This window comes from Cherax quadricarinatus, unplaced genomic scaffold (assembly GCF_038502225.1).
Source record: "Cherax quadricarinatus isolate ZL_2023a unplaced genomic scaffold, ASM3850222v1 Contig336, whole genome shotgun sequence".
NCBI lineage: Eukaryota > Metazoa > Arthropoda > Malacostraca > Decapoda > Parastacidae > Cherax > Cherax quadricarinatus.
The window spans coordinates 157,451-173,286 of record NW_027195362.1 but is presented as its reverse complement, the minus strand read 5'-3'; the positions used below and the strand labels follow the sequence as shown (position 1 = coordinate 173,286).

General features: G+C 42.7%; 1 protein-coding gene across 1 annotated transcript in view; it reads right to left on the bottom strand.

Moving 5' to 3' along the window:
* Positions 1 to 1,899, bottom strand: part of LOC138851324 (basic proline-rich protein-like) — a 37,212-nt gene extending 35,313 nt beyond the window's left edge. The window contains exon 1 of the mRNA XM_070080348.1: positions 1,828 to 1,899. The gene's annotated coding sequence lies outside the window, so the exon portion shown is untranslated. The remainder of the gene's footprint in view (positions 1 to 1,827) is intronic.
* Positions 1,900 to 15,836: the final 13,937 nt, after the last annotated feature.

The window sequence follows — 15,836 nt, the reverse complement described above, 5'->3', positions numbered from 1 at the left end:
CACTAATACCGTACCGGAGGGGTTCAAGGAGGCCAGAGTTACTCCTATCTTCAAGAAAAATAGGTCTGATGTAAGCAACTATAGGCCTGTTAGTATACTCAGTATAATATCCAAAATTCTAGAGAGGGCGGTGTACTCTCACGTAGTTAAGTACCTTAATGACAACAACATTCTCCATAGCTATCAATCAGGCTTTAGAAGATCTTGCTCAACCGACACCTCCCTAATTAGTCTGATGGATTACCTGAGAATTGAAATGTCAAAGGGGAACCTCATAGGTATGGTAACCTAAGACCTGCAAAAGGCCTTCGATACTGTCAACCACTATATATTATGTAAGAAACTTCAAGCTATCGGTATAGGTTCTGTAGACTGGTTTAAGTCCTACCTTAGCAACAGGAGACAAATTGTCAAAATCAACAAAACTGAATCAGAACCCCTGCCGATAGCATGTGGAGTTCCCCTAGGTAGTATTCTGGGTCCCTTATTATTCTTATGTCAATGACATGCCTATCAGTGTCAAGTGCAAACTCCTACTGTATGCAGATGACAGTGCTCTGTTAGTGTCAGGTAAAGACCCACAAGATATAGCTAATGTTTTAACACTGGAACTGGAGTCCTGCAGCAAATGGTTAGTAGACAAACTATCATTACACCTAGGGAAAACTGAAGCCGTTCTCTTTGGCACGAAACATAAACTGAGAAGGGTAAATAATTTTAATGTTCAGTGTAATGGGGAGCCCATCACTTTGGTTTCATCAGTAAAATATCTGGGAATCCCCTTTGACCCATGCATGTCAGGAGAACTGATAGGGAACAGTGTAGTAAAGAAACCAAATGCCAGACTGGAGTTCCTGTATAGACAAGCACAGTGTCTACCTACTGATGCTCGCAGGACCCTATGTCTAGCCCTTATACAATGCCATATGAATTACGCTTGCTCTTCATGGTACTCTGCCTTGACAAAAAAACTGAAAGATAGACTGCAAATCACCCAGAACAAAATCGTAAGAATCGTCCTGGGGCTGGGACCAAGAGAACATGTAGGCCAGGATGAATTACAGCAGTTGGATATGCTGAATGTTGAAGACAGAGTAAAACAACTGAAGCTAAATCTTGTTTATAAAGTTGCTCACAAACAGTGTCCAGAATATCTTGCTGTCAATTTTGTCAAGGTTGGGAACCGCAGCAATCATAGTACTAGGGGGAGAGAGCACAACTTTGTAGTACCCACAGTCATTGGCCAGGCTTCAAACACCTTTTATTGTACAGCAATAAAGGAATGGAACAGACTACCCGCACATGTCAAAGACAGTCATAGCATGAACCAGTTCAAGAAGAGTGCCAAAAGGTATCTGATGAATGTAGCTACAGAAAGGGAGGGGAATGATTTTCTATTTTTTAGCTAACATACGTGTAAATTTTACCTTATTCCTAGAAATGACCCTCGTATTGTAGATAGTCTTAATGACCCTCGTGTAGTAGATAGTCTTTTTAGTATGATAATAAGATGTTATCTTCATTATAGAATAATAAGAAAATATTATAACCTTTATATTATAATAATAAGGTAAAAGGACCCCAATGGAAATAAGTCACTCTGTCTGACTTTTTTGGGTTATCCTAGGTTCTCTACACATATGCTGCTATGTATGATAATTCTATGTAACTGTATTTGTGTATACCTGAATAAACTTACTAGACGTTCCAGCAATGTAACCCTTAACCTATGAAGTATCAATACATAGCTAACATTCCCGACACATATATCCATGTATGCCTTGCACTATGTTAGTATTTACTTTAAAAACTGTATAAAATTCTTACCAGTAGGAGAGACGTAGAGGTTGACTGGACGACGGACGTGTTGTGGCCAGCCAGCCTGCAAGGCGGGCTGATATACCCCTCTCTCTTCTCGCTTCACTACCTGAGTTATCTAAATTGCAGGATGAAGCTGTTGAAGTGTTTCCGGGAATGTAGGCAAACCTTGAGTTAGAGATTGACTCGTAATGCTAGAGTAGGGCGAGGTAGCAATGCCTAGTCTCTCTCTCTCTCTCTCTCTCTCTCTCTCGTTCTCCTTCTCTTTTTTTTACACACCGTTTTACAAAATTAGTTTTAGGGTTCCTAGATTTATTTGTACTGTAAGAGCTGTTACCTACATCAGCTCATTTGAAAGCATTTTTACTGCTGAGAGATATACCTGGAGTATACCTTGAGAGGGTTTCCGGGATCAACACCCCCGCCACCCGGTCTGTGACTAGATCTCGTGATGGACCAGGGTCTGATCAACCAGGCTGTTACTGTTGGCCGCACGTAAACCGATGTATGAACCACAGCCCAGCTGGTCAGGTACTGACTTTAGGTGCCTGTCCAGCTCCCTCTTGAAGACAGCCAGGGGTCTATTGGTAATCCTCCATTTGTATGCTGGGAGGCAGTTGAAGAGTCTTGGGCCCCCGACTCTTCATTGTGTTGTCTGTTAGTGTACTCATGGCACCGGTGCTTTTCATTGAGGGGATATTGTATCTCTTGACAAGTTTTTGATTTCAAAGGGAGTGATTTTCGTGTGGAAATTTGGTACTAATCCTTCTAGGATTTTCCATGTGTATATTATCACACATCTTTCTCACCCGCATTCTAGGAAATACAAGTCAAGGAACTTGAACCGTTCCCAGGATTTTAGGTGTTTTATTGTACTTATGTGCACCGTGAAGGTTCTCTGTACATTTGGTCAGCAATTTCACCTGCCTTGTAATGTGCTGTTAGTGTACTGCAATATTCCAGCCTAGATAGAACAAGCGATTACAACAGAATCATCATGGATTGGCATCCCTAGTTTTGAAAGTTCTCATTATCCATCCAATCATTTTTCTAGCAGATGTGATAGATACATTGCTGTGATCTTTGAAAGTGAGATCCTCTGACATTATCACTCCCAGGTCCTTCACTTTATTTTTTCACATATATTGTATAATTGGAATTTGTTTTATACCTCGATATAATTTTAATTTCCTCAAGTTTTCCATATCGGAGTAATTAAAATTTCTCTTCATTGAACTTCATATTGTTTTCTGCAGTCAATTTAAAGATTTGATTAATGGCAGCTTGGAGTATAGCCGTGTCTTTGATGGAGGACACTGTCATGCAAATTCAAGAGTCATCCACACAGAAAGTCACGGATGAGGAACAGGATGGGAGCAAGTACTGTCTTATGGAACAGAACTTTTCATTGCAGACGCCTCAGACTTTACTCTGTTTACTATTACTCTTTGTGTTCTGTTTGTTAGGAAGTTAAAGATCCATCTACCAACTTTTACTGTTATTCCTTTATCACGCATTTTGTGCGCTATTACACCATAGTCGCACTTGTCGAAGGCTTTCACAAAGTCTTTGTATATTACATCTGCAGTTTGTTTATCCTCTAGAGCATCCAGGACCTTGTCATAGTGGTCCAGTAGCTGGGACAGGCAAGAGCGACCTGCTCTAAACCCGTGTTGCCCTGGGATGTGTAACAGACGGGTATCTAGATGGGTGGCATCTTGCTTCTTAGAACCCTTTCCAAGATTTTTATTATGTAGGACATTAGCGTTATCGGTCTGTTATTCTTCGCTATTGCTTTACTGCCACCTTTGTGGAGTGGGGCTATGCCAGTTGTTTTTAGTGACTGTCGGATGACCCATGTGTCCATGCTCCCCCTCCATAGGATGCTGAAGATTAGGGGCTTCATGCAGTTCTTGAACACGGAGTTTCGCGAGTCTGGGCCTGGGGCAGAATGCATAGGCATGTCATTTATTGTCTTTACAAAGCCATATGGTGTTAGGATAATATTAGAGATGTTTGGGTCGACCAAATTCCGAGTCTCGGTCATAAAAATTAAATTAAGTCATCGACTCTTATCCTGGTTAGCGACACATTAATAACCGAGTCACACTGGAACTTCAGTAACTCATTCATTTACTTGCCGTCATCTGTGTAAGTCCCATCTCATCCAAACACAGAAATACTAATCTTAATCTTAAAATAATGAATCCTAACTAGTCATATGTTTGCCTATGATACTCCAATATAGACACTTTGTATTGTGCCAAAACAAAAGCCTTCACATTGCTAAACTCACAAATTATGATGTAGTCACTTAGCCTTAATATCATAATCTATAAGGATTTAATGTTAAGAATTAATCTAAGTCTGCCCGAAATGCCTAGCCATGCTAGGTGTCCTAGTGGCCCCCTCTGTAATTAGTATTTTATAACATGTAAACCACACAATATCCAAATCCTGTAAACCCCACATTGTAACCCTTATAGAGAATAAACTTGATTAGATTTGATTTGAATACTGGATGTCGTTTTTGCCTTAGATTTGGCATATGAAAAGAAATGTTTTGAATTTCTTTCAATTTTATTTATGGCCTCTAATTCTTGAGTTTCTTGTCTCCTTTAAGAGTCCTTCAGTTTAAGTTCAGTATTTACAGTTTCATTAACCAGTGCCTCCTTTTGTATATCATATATAGTGGCCCCTTTCAGCAGCTCTGTGATTCTTCACCTTCGCCCGTACAGGGAGCGTCTCTCTCTTTCTAGTTTACATTGTCTCTTTCTTGTTTCTTAAAGGAATATGCCTTAAGCATACCTCAAGTGCCACAGAGTTAATTCTTGGTAAAAGTTTGGATCCATGTTTACGATATCTTGCCAGCATGTTTCATTTAGGACGTGATTAACTTGTTACTGATGTCGAATTTTGTGAAGGCATCCTCATAACTGATTGTGTTTTACTGGTCTGGGTCCCTGCACATACATGTCTGTACCTCTATTATGTTGTGATGTGAGTGTATTGGCTTTGATACGATAATATTTCTTATTAGATAATAATTGTCAGTAAAGATGAGGTCAGGTGTATTCTCGAGTCTTGTTAGCTCTATTATTTGCTGGCTGAAGGCGAATTTGGTGCAGAGATTTATTATCTCATGTGTGTGTGAATTTTCATCTGAGCTGCCTCCTGGGGTGATCTCTCCTAAAACATTATTTGCTACATTCCTCCATTTTAGGAGTCTTAAGTTGAAAGCCCCCAGCGGCAAGATGTTTGGGGCAGAAGCCAGAAGATTTTCCAGATAGTGGTCTATTTTCTCAAGTTGTTCCTGTCACTGCTAAAACTTCAACCACATCATTTGAGGCGTTTAGTAGTTCCGAGCAAATGAGCGGCTCTGTGACGTATAGGCCAACCTCCTCTTTTTGCTTGTTCACTTTATTGCATTTGTGTACGTTATAGCCTGGGATCCACATTTCGTTGTCAAAGTAATCCTTTATGTGGGTCTCTGCGAACACCACAAGCATCATGTTTGACTGTATGAAGAGTCCAATGATTAAACTTATTTTGTTGCTCATTGCTGGCTTTAGAACCTCTATATATATATATATACAAAGATGAATGTTATCGTATTGATGGTATGTGGGGGGGGGAGGTCTTTGTTTGCTGGCACTAATATCTGTTGTTTTGGGGTGGAGGCCAATGACTGTGCCTCCACTCTAGAAGCGATTTCAGTTGGTGTACAATTTCTGTCATTTCTTGGGGGGGGGGGAGGGCTTTGTTTGCTGGCACTAATATCTGTTGTTTTGGGGTGGAGGCCAATGACTGTGCCTCCACTCTAGAAGCGATTTCAGTTGGTGTACAATTTCTGTCATTTCTTGCCAGTTTTTTCGTTCCTGGCACTAAAAAATCTCCATCTCTGGAATGGCTCAACAGGTTTTCCCATGATCTGGGAGATCTCTATCTTTTGTCCCTTTTAGATGGTGTGCCTGACAATATAGGTTGTAGCACTGTCTTTCCTGGACTGAAGAGCGACACATTCAGGGTGAAAGAAATTACAGGAAGAAGAGTTGCATTCTTCTGCTGTCATGTGGGTGCAACATTTTCTGGGGCAGCCAAAGTTGCACGTCCTCCCTGCTTTTCCATATATTCCATGCCTGCTGATACCCAAAGCGTAGAATTTGCGTAGGTTTGATTTCTGTTTACCATGGTTTTTCGTGGCTGCATTCCCTACTGGTGTGCCTTTTGTCGACTCCGTTACCTGCAGCATCTATACTCACAATGGTGCCTCCGACAGTTTTTTTCTGGTAGTGTATTTACACTATTTCTAAAAGCATCATCCCCTTGTTTGCCATCTCCTGTGGTGTTGTTATTTTGTAACATTGGAGTTCACATATTTCTGTCTGTGCCTGTTTCAGCAGCACCAGGACCCTTGTCCTCCTCTGGTGCATTGGCTTTCATTTCTGTATTCTTACAGGTACTGTCTTCCAGGACAGCACCAGTGCCAGGGGTGACAGCACCATCTGGCCCACTCCTTTTATTTTCCCAGCTGTTATACAAGAACTTCAAGCTTTCTAAGAAGGTTGTTTTGATGATTCTGTCCTTTAGTACAGATGTAAGTTTTCCCACAGTAGGCTATCATTTGGGCAGATCCAAAAACATTTTCTCGTTTTATATCCATAGTGGATGATTGCTAAATTTCTACACACGTTCCATGAGACCATTTTCTACAGAAGTTACACTCAAACCAGGCAGAAGCCCACTTGTGATGGCACGTGCAGACTACAGAGTTTCCTGATGTAGTTTTTTGTTGACTATACTGTAGTTCTGTATATTTTTCCAGTGTTTGATATATTTATAGATTATATACTATTCTAGATTCACAAATAACCCGCACATAGAAGAGAGGAGCTTATGACAAAGTTTCAGTCTGACTTGGACCATTTACAAAGTCACACTAACAAAAAGGAGAGAAGGAGGGAGTATATATAAGCCAGCAGACAGGGATGGGACAAGAGAGGTACTAGGAAGGGAAGAAGAGAGGTAGTGGTAGAGGTAATAGTAGTAGTAGTAGTAGTAGTAGTAGTCGCAGTAGTGGAGTCAAAGACTAAGAAAGAGGAACACTGCAAGGGAGCTAGGGGCCCACTGAGGGTAGGAACAAGAACACATAGAAAGAAAAAAGGTCTAAGTCCAAGTCTGACCGAAACGTCGTGGCAAGCTCCTCTCTTCTATGTACGGGTTATTTGTGTATTGTACCTTTTTGTTATCTATTCTAGATTATTTATAGTTTTATGTCTCATGCATCAAACTACACTACTACACTGGATGAAGTTGGAGCCATTTGTAGGCCAGCAATTTCATATGGTCAACTGACTTATTTCATCGATGTTATGCTGTTCATGTTCATTCCAGACTTAAGTCACAACTCATATGAAGTTGTGTTTGAGAATGTAATTGCTGTTTGCTGCCCCTTCTTCCTGTGTGCAAAGGGGATCAAGGATGGTGACATTACAACATTCGTCCTCTTTCTTCTAACCTTCACAGCCGCCATCTTGTTAAAGCATCAATTAAGCGCTTGGCCTGGTAGGAAACACTCTAGCCTCACACACAGTGTCAGTGGTTCAGTTCTCGGCAAGGGTGGAAACACTGGGCATTTCCTTACACCTGCTCTCCTGTTCAATTAGTAAGCAAGTAGGCACCTGGGTGTTGGTTGACTGGTGTAGGTCGCATCCTGGGGGTACAAGATTTAAGGACCCCAATGGAAGTAAGACAGATAGTCCTCGATGACGCAATGACTTTCTGTAAAGTAAAAGGACACAAGTGCAACTAATGTGACATTTTATTGTGGCAACGTTTCGCTCTCCAGGAGTTTTATCAAGCCATTACCGCAACGTTTCGCTCTCCAGGAGTTTTATCAAGCCATTGATAAAACTGGTGGTGTTATTTTGTAACTGGCTTGATAAAACTCCTGGAGAGCGAAACGTTGCCACAATAAAATGTCACATTAGTTGCACTTGTGTCCTTTTACTTTACATATCGTCGGTAATTCTATCAACTTTATTGCAATGACTTTCGTGTGTTATCCTGGATGGCTAACTCTCCGGGGTTAAAAAATCGAACAAAATCTTATCTTACAACTTTTTTAATAAGAAACTTAGGCCTGGTATTGTCTCTGTTCATTCCTTCCATTCTCATTACATTGTCAGATGCTCTAAAGTGACTTGACCTCATCTTTTCTGATCCTCCTCTCCTTTATTTTCCTTGCCTATCCTATGAGTTTTTTCTTGTGTTTTTGGTTCCACCATCGCGAGTCATTAACTCAACTGTAGTGCTCCTTTTTTATTTTCTTTCTTTTATCTTGTTCTTAGATTATCTTTACTTGTACTATTATTACCTCGCTACACACACACACATATATACACAGGTCAGGAGCTATGACTCGACCCTTGCAACCACAATTAGGTGAGTACACATACATCAGTCACAAACGAGGGGACTGTAGGGAACAAAGGAGTTATACTGTGCGTGGAGGCCCTATCAGACCACAGTGGAGCCCGAGAAAAGACGAGGAGCACACCAGGAGCAAACGAGGGGACTGAAGAAAAGAAGGCAGGAACACTGCAATGGAGGTAACTAAATCGACTCGGGGAAATGCAGTGGAAGGATGAAACGGAGAGGTCAGTTTTTGTTTATGGGCTCCAGGAAGTTGAAGGGAAAGCACAAAAGAAAAAGAAGAACTGGAAGAAAGAGTAAGAAAGCACAAGAGGGAGGAAGTGAGGGACAGGACAGGTACCTGAAGACAGAAGAGCGCAGTATTGAAGGGAACAGCAAATACAACTACATACAGACCCACCCACCACATCCCCTCAACCCCTACCACCCCACACCAACCAAACACAACAACAAGAGCTGAGCCACAACACCCACAGTAGTCCCCCAGCGCTAATAATGCCACACCAGCAGACTACCATCATACCCAAACCTGCCTGCCACACCCACAGCCAGCACCAACCCCTCCCACCCCCCAGAATACAGTTCTAGAAAGGAAGCTGAAGGTAAGGTACACCAACGGAGATGGAGTTACAAATAATAGTGAGGAGTGGCAGGAAAGAATCACTGATATATTCCCGGACATCATAGCAATCACGAAGACAAATCTCACGGAAGTGATAACATGCAATCTTTCTGTCTAGTTATCAGATTCTGAGGATAGATAGGGGGGGGCAGACAGAAGGGAAGTCAGAATTGCATTGCTCCTCAAAAAACCAATGGAGTTTTGAGGAGATTGGAGGGCTGGTCAGAGGAGTAGCAGACGACTATACAGTAGGAACACTTCATACTGGGGCCCAAAAGTGATGATAGTGAAGTACAACCCACTACTGAACAGCAGGAGTTTGGGGATTTCAGCCACAAGGAAACTGAGAGAATCTGGAGCCAAATGGGGGACCAGATAGTGGAGGCAGTACTGGAAAATTTCATGTACCAACATATTAAGGAAACAACCAGAGAGAGAGAGAGAGAGAGAGAGAGAGAGAGAGAGAGAGAGAGAGAGAGAGAGAGAGAGGACAATGAATCAGCAAGGCTAGACCTTGTGTACACCTTGAGCAGTTCAGACACAGGGAATATCACACACGAAAGGCTCCTAGGTGCTAGTGATCAGGTGGTCTTAAGTTTCGAATACATAGTAGAGTTATGAATGGAGGATGAAGCATCACGAGGAGGACAGAAGAAGCCAAACTTCCAAAAAGCGAACTTCGCAAGTATGAGGCAATTCTTACATGGGTAAGCGAGCTAGACGGAATGACAGTAAACGAAATGGTGACCACAGAGTGCGGGAAGGCAGTAGAGAAGCTTGTACCAACGCGGTAACGGAAACAATGGGAAAACCAGAGTGAGCTCATGGTTTACCAATAGGTGTGGAAAGGCCAAAGCCAAATGTCCTAGAACACAAAGAACCCAGAAAAACAGAGTTGAGATGAAGAGCCAAAAATTAATATTTATGAGTAAGGAGAGAAACCCAATGTCAATACGAGCATGTCGCAGCATCAAAATCCAAATCTGACCCAAAATTGTTACGCAGCCACATCATGAGGAAAACAATAGTCAAGGATCAAGCTTAGGAAGGAAGGTGGAGAGCCCACAGGGAACGACCAGGAAGTATGTGAAAAGCTCAGCTTAAGATTCAGGGAGGTATTCACAGTGGAGACAGAGTCTCGGCAAACCGAGGTGGTAGGGTGCACCTACAAGTGCTGAACACACTACACACTTCTAGGGAAACTAGATACTTCGAAAGCGGTAGGCCCAGATAATCTCTCATTAAGTCCTGAGAGAGAGAGAGAGAGAGAGAGAGAGAGAGAGAGAGAGAGAGAGAGCAGATGCACTGCATGTGCCACTAACAACAAGTCTTCAATACAGCTATCGAAACAGGGCAATTGCCTGAGGTGCGGAAGACAGCAAATTTAGTCCCGATTGTTAAGAAAGGAGACAGGGCATTCTGCACTAAATTAAAGACCAGTGTCGCTGACATGTATGTAAAGTTATGGAGAAGATTATCAGGAAAAGAGTGGTGGAGCACCTAGAAAGGAATTGACTATTCAATACAACCAGCACGGCTTCAGGGAAGGAAAATCTTGCATCGTAAACCAAATGGAGCTCAATGACAAGGTAACAGAAGTAAGATAGTAGATGGGGAGACCGCATCTTCTTGGACCGTAAGAAGGCTTTCGACACAGTACTACACAAGAGACTGGTTGAAAAGCTGAAGGAGCAGGCAGGAATAGGAGGGTAAGAACTGCAAATCTATTAGGGAATACCTGACAAGAAGGAAACCACGTGTGTCGGTACTAGCCGAGGTGTCGGAGGGGGTGCATGTGTCGAATGGGGTTCCACAAGGGACAATCCTGGGTCTAGTGGGGTTTCTTGTATATGTGAATGACATGGCGATATGAAACTAATGAGGAGAATGCAAGCTGACGAAGACCAGGGAAACCTACAAGGGGATCTGGACAGGATGCAAGCCTGGTCCGACAAATGACTCCTGGCGTTTAGCCCTAGAAAGTGCAAAGTTATGAAGCTTGTGGAAGGACAAAGAAGACCACAGACGGAGTACAATCTAAGACGTCAGAAGCTACAAAACTCGCTCAAGGAAAAGGATCTTGGGGTGAGCATCATACTGAGTATATCTCCTGAGGTGCATATCAACGAAAGAACTGCAACAGCATATGGGCACCTGGCAAACCTGAGAACATTGTTTTAACATCTAAGGAGTCATTCACGACACTACACAGTGTGGAACACACACCTGGTCAAGCACGTCAAGAATATCCAAAAGTTTGTAGCAAGATTAGTCCTGAAGCTGTTGGGGTTGCTCTACGAGGATAAGTTAAAGGAACTCAACCTGACAGCACTGAAGGACAGGGGGAATTGAGGGGACATGATAACAACATATAAAATACTGAGAGGAATGGACAAGGTGGATAGGGCCAGAATGTTTCAGAAATGTGACAGTGACAAGGAGTCACAACTGGAAGTTGAAAACTCAGATGAGTCACGGAAGAGGTATGATAAAGCTCATGGAGCAGGGAGAGAGTGGACCTAGTAGCGACCAGCGAAGATGCAGGGCCAGGAGCTATGAATCGACCCTTGCAACCACATGTGTTGAGTACACATACACACAAGTATTCATTTTCTGATATTTTCCTTCAGTCGAGTTTCGTGCCCTCTCCTCCTCCGCAGTTATTTTAGTAGAGAAGGCTGGGCTTATGAAATACAGGGAGACCTTTCTCGGCTCCTACAACGACCGAAACATTTCTACGTTTTTTTTTAATCTGCTATATGTACCATGTTTCTGTTAGTGGAATCAAAGTTAAAACTAGAGTAATATTATCTATGTCAGACTCGATAAAAAAAATGTGCTGAACGTTAAAAATTGCTTAAAGAAATAACTTGCGGAAATTGATCGTTTAACAACAATCATATTTTTTATGATTTGTGTATTTTTGTTTATTTTCGACATAAAATACATGCAGGGATGTCCGCCTTCACCTTCAGAAAATTTGACATTTCATGGTGACCGGTAGGCAATATTTTGTGAGGTTTCCTGTTTCTAATATATTTATGACGCCTAACACGCCTCGTTTAGTCATAAATTTGGATTTAAATAATATGAGGCTTTGCAGATGATATGCAGGGGCGCCACGAGTACGTGAGACAACACAGTAAGTGTCAGAGTACCAAGACTGTTCAACTGCCTCCCAGCATGCATAAGAGGGATTACCAATAGACCCCTGACTGTCTTCAAGAAGGCACTGGACAGGCACCTAATGTCAGTACGTGACCAGCCGGGCTGTGGTTCGTACGTCAGTTTGTGTGCGGCCAGTAGTAACAGCCTTGTTGATCATACTCTCATCCACCATGAGGCCTGGTCTCAGACCGAGCCGTGGGGTCATTAACCTCCGAAACCCTCTCCAGGTAAACTTGCAGGAGAGATGGTTGCTGACTGCTGTCACCCAAAATGTCAATAATTATTCAGTGTACATATATATGTGCCAAATTAATTTCTATTCCTTTTAGCTGAAGATTTCATAGTAAAATATTGATGAAGCAACTCCACCTTACTATATCCTGAGACTGGTAAAGGTCACTTGTATACAGTTCACGACATTAAAGGAAACGTTCCTCCACGAGTGACTTCCTCAGTCCTAATACAGAGTAAGTTAAACTATTACAGTTAGTCTCTATCACCTTACCACTTTCAACAATATCCTGGGACGTAAATCAACAGTCTTATATACGACAGACACGGCAGGAAACGGAAGGAATAAGACGTAGCAGCGATGATTGTTGAGAGTAATAACGCGCAGCTGCGAGTCATGGACGATCTTCCATCACTGAGAAACTGAACATAATCATGATGTCTATCGTCGTGAATCTGGATTTATAGAATGTACTTATTTTTCTATATTATGTTGTTTTTGACTTACTCTCTTCTGAGTGTCTTATGCGTACTAAACAAATATTGATCTTGGGGTCGTTATTGGTGTGGTTGTTGCATCTTGACTGGTCGTTACAGGGGTTTACTGCCTCCTAACATCGTCAGAGTAATCATACCTGTTCTTAAAACATTGTTTGGATCCTGACCCAACACTTCTCGTTCAGTTCTTTCCACATCATGACCACAGTAATGCTAAAGGAGAGCTTTTTGATATTCCTACGACACTTTTATCGCTTTGACTTCCAACAGTGACATCGGGGATCTGGTTGCCGCCTCTGAAACACTTCGTTGACATGTTTATCATTTTTTTTAAGTATTATGTACAATGTTATGATGTGTCAGTCTCTAAACATAATTCCTGACCTTTATCTTCAGTACTGGCGGCCTGATTGGTAACTCTCTATCCTAACAGGTGTCCCGCAGCTCCATCACTAGCATACTCAGCTCACACACTGAGGTCCAGAGTTCGAATCTTCTCCGGTACAGCTGGAAAACATTAGGGACGTGTTTCCATAAGACACCTGCTGTCCCTGTTCACTCATCAGTGTTAAATGGGTACTTGGGTGTTAGTGGGCTGGTGTGGGTCGCATCCTGGGACAAAACTGACGTAATTTGCTGGAAATGCTCAGCATAACAAGGGACTTTCTATATAGTAGTATGTCATTGATGTCAGCTATGGTCTGTATACCTTGTACATGTACTTGAAGTACATGTACAAGGTATAAGGTGGAAACGTTAAACGTGTTACATTACACCTGCTGTCCCTGTTCACGTAGTAGGAAGTAGGTGCCTGGGAGTTAGTCGACTGGTGTGGGTGGCATCCTTGGGGACAATATTGAAGGATCCCAGTGGGAATAAGACACAGTCCTCAATGACACACTGACTTTCTGGAGTTATCCTGGGTAGATAACCCTCCGGGGTTAAAAAGCCGGACAAAATCTTATGTTATCTCTTATAGGAAGGTGCAGTCAGCAGGATATATAGAAGCTATATTCTGGGTCTTGGTAGCGCACTCAGCTCACACACCGTGGTTCAATCTCCACTACGAGTGGAACATTAGGGGGAGTGTTTCCTTAAGACACCTGCTGTCCCTGTTCACCTAGCAGTAAGCAGGTACCTGGGTGTTAGTCGACTGATGTGCGTCGCATCCTGGGGACAAGTTAACCTAATTTGCTCGAAATGCTTTGCATAACTAGAGGTCTCACATATATTATGTCAGTGATGTCAGCTATGGTCTGTATACCTTGTACATGTACTGGTATAAATAATATTAATGATAATAATAATAATAATAATAATAATAATAATCTTTATTTCTGATACAGACTGTAGCTGACATCCTGGTATTCTACATAGGGAGCCCCTGGTTTTGATAAGCATTTCGGGCTTCATTGGTATTTAATTACGGCCGCTCCCAGGATTCGACCCAAAACAGTTCGCTAACTCCCAGGTACCTACTTATTGCTAGACAAACAGGGGCAGGAAGTGTAAGGTAACATGCCCAAACTTTTCTGGGGATCGATTTCGAGTCCTCAGTGTGAGTTGAGGGACGCTACCAATTAAGGCTCGGGAGTTCCTTGCTCGTCTGACAGATTACTGAGCCAAGAGGGTGAAAATAACGGAACGATGTGATGAGGATGTATTGTGACACAAGTTGAGTCAAAAAGAAACTTGGAATCATTGGAATCAGATACCTGGAGTTTACCTGGAGAGGGTTTCGGGGGGTCAACGCTCCCGCGGCTTGGTGTGAGACCAGGCCTAATGGTGGATGAGGGTCTGATCAACCAGGCTGTTACTGCTGGTAGCACGCAAACTGACGTACGAACCACAGCCCGGTTAGTCAGGTACTGACTTTAGGTGCCTGTCCAGTGCCTTCTTGAAGACAGCCAGGGGTCTATTGGTAATCCCCCTTATGTATGCTTGGAGGCAGTTGAACAGTCTTGGGCCCCGGACACTTATTGTGTTGTCTCTTAGTGTACTCGTGGCGCAGCTGCTTTTCATCGGGGGAATGTTGCATCTCCTGCCGAGTCTTTTGCTTTCAGAGGGAGTGATTTTTGTGTGTAGGTACTAATATGTTCTGTGAAAGTTCTTCGTACGCTCTGCAGGTCAGTAATTTCGCCAGCCTTGAAGGGAGCAGTTAGTGTACAGCAGTATTCCAGCCTAGAGAGCACAAGCAATTTGAAGAGAATCATCATGGGCTTGGCGTCCCTAGTTTTGAAGGTTCTCATTATCCATCCTATCATTTTCCTAGCCGATGAGGTAGATACATTGTTGTGGTCTTTGAAGGCGAGATCCTCTAATATTATCACTCCCAGGTCCTTCACATTTTTTTCTTTCTATTGTATGCTTAGAATTTGCTTTATACCCTGATACATTTTTAATTTCCTCAAGTTTTCCATATCTAAGTAGTTGAAATTTCTCCTCGTTGAACTTCATATTATTCTGAATGGCTCATTTGAAGATTTGGTTTGCGTTCGCTTAGAGTCTCGCGGTGTCTTCGATGGAGGTCACTGTCATGGCTATCCGGGTGTCATCTGCAAAGGAAGACACGGAGCCAGCTACCTCAAGCCAGCTACTCTCTCAAGCTTCTACCAGCCACTACATTATTCACTGGTCAGTCTCTTTGTATTAGTGTTTATCTGCTTATTTGCATCACTCCCGAGGGGTTGACACGAGTTTGCAAAATAAGCCAAGCTACTAAGCCAGTCTGTGGTGGGGGAGTCAGACCAAGCCCATTCCAGCCTAGCCTTACTCCATCCAGTCTTGCCTGAAAAGCCAGCTTTCCACCCCTGCTGTGCTCATCGTTAGAAGTTATCAAGCCATTCTGTGTGAAGGGTTAAGCAAAGCCAGCCAGCAACTAACCCAAGGTGTCTTAACCCAGTAGTCAAGCAAGCCACGTGAGTACAGTCTTCATCGCTTGTGATTCAAGCTCCAAGCGATTCTAAGTGCTCCTTTTCATCCCTGTGGTGTTGTGGTATTTCGTGGGTGTATTTTAAGCCAGCCAGCTTAGAATATCTTCACGCCAGTGTGGTTGTCTTCAGTG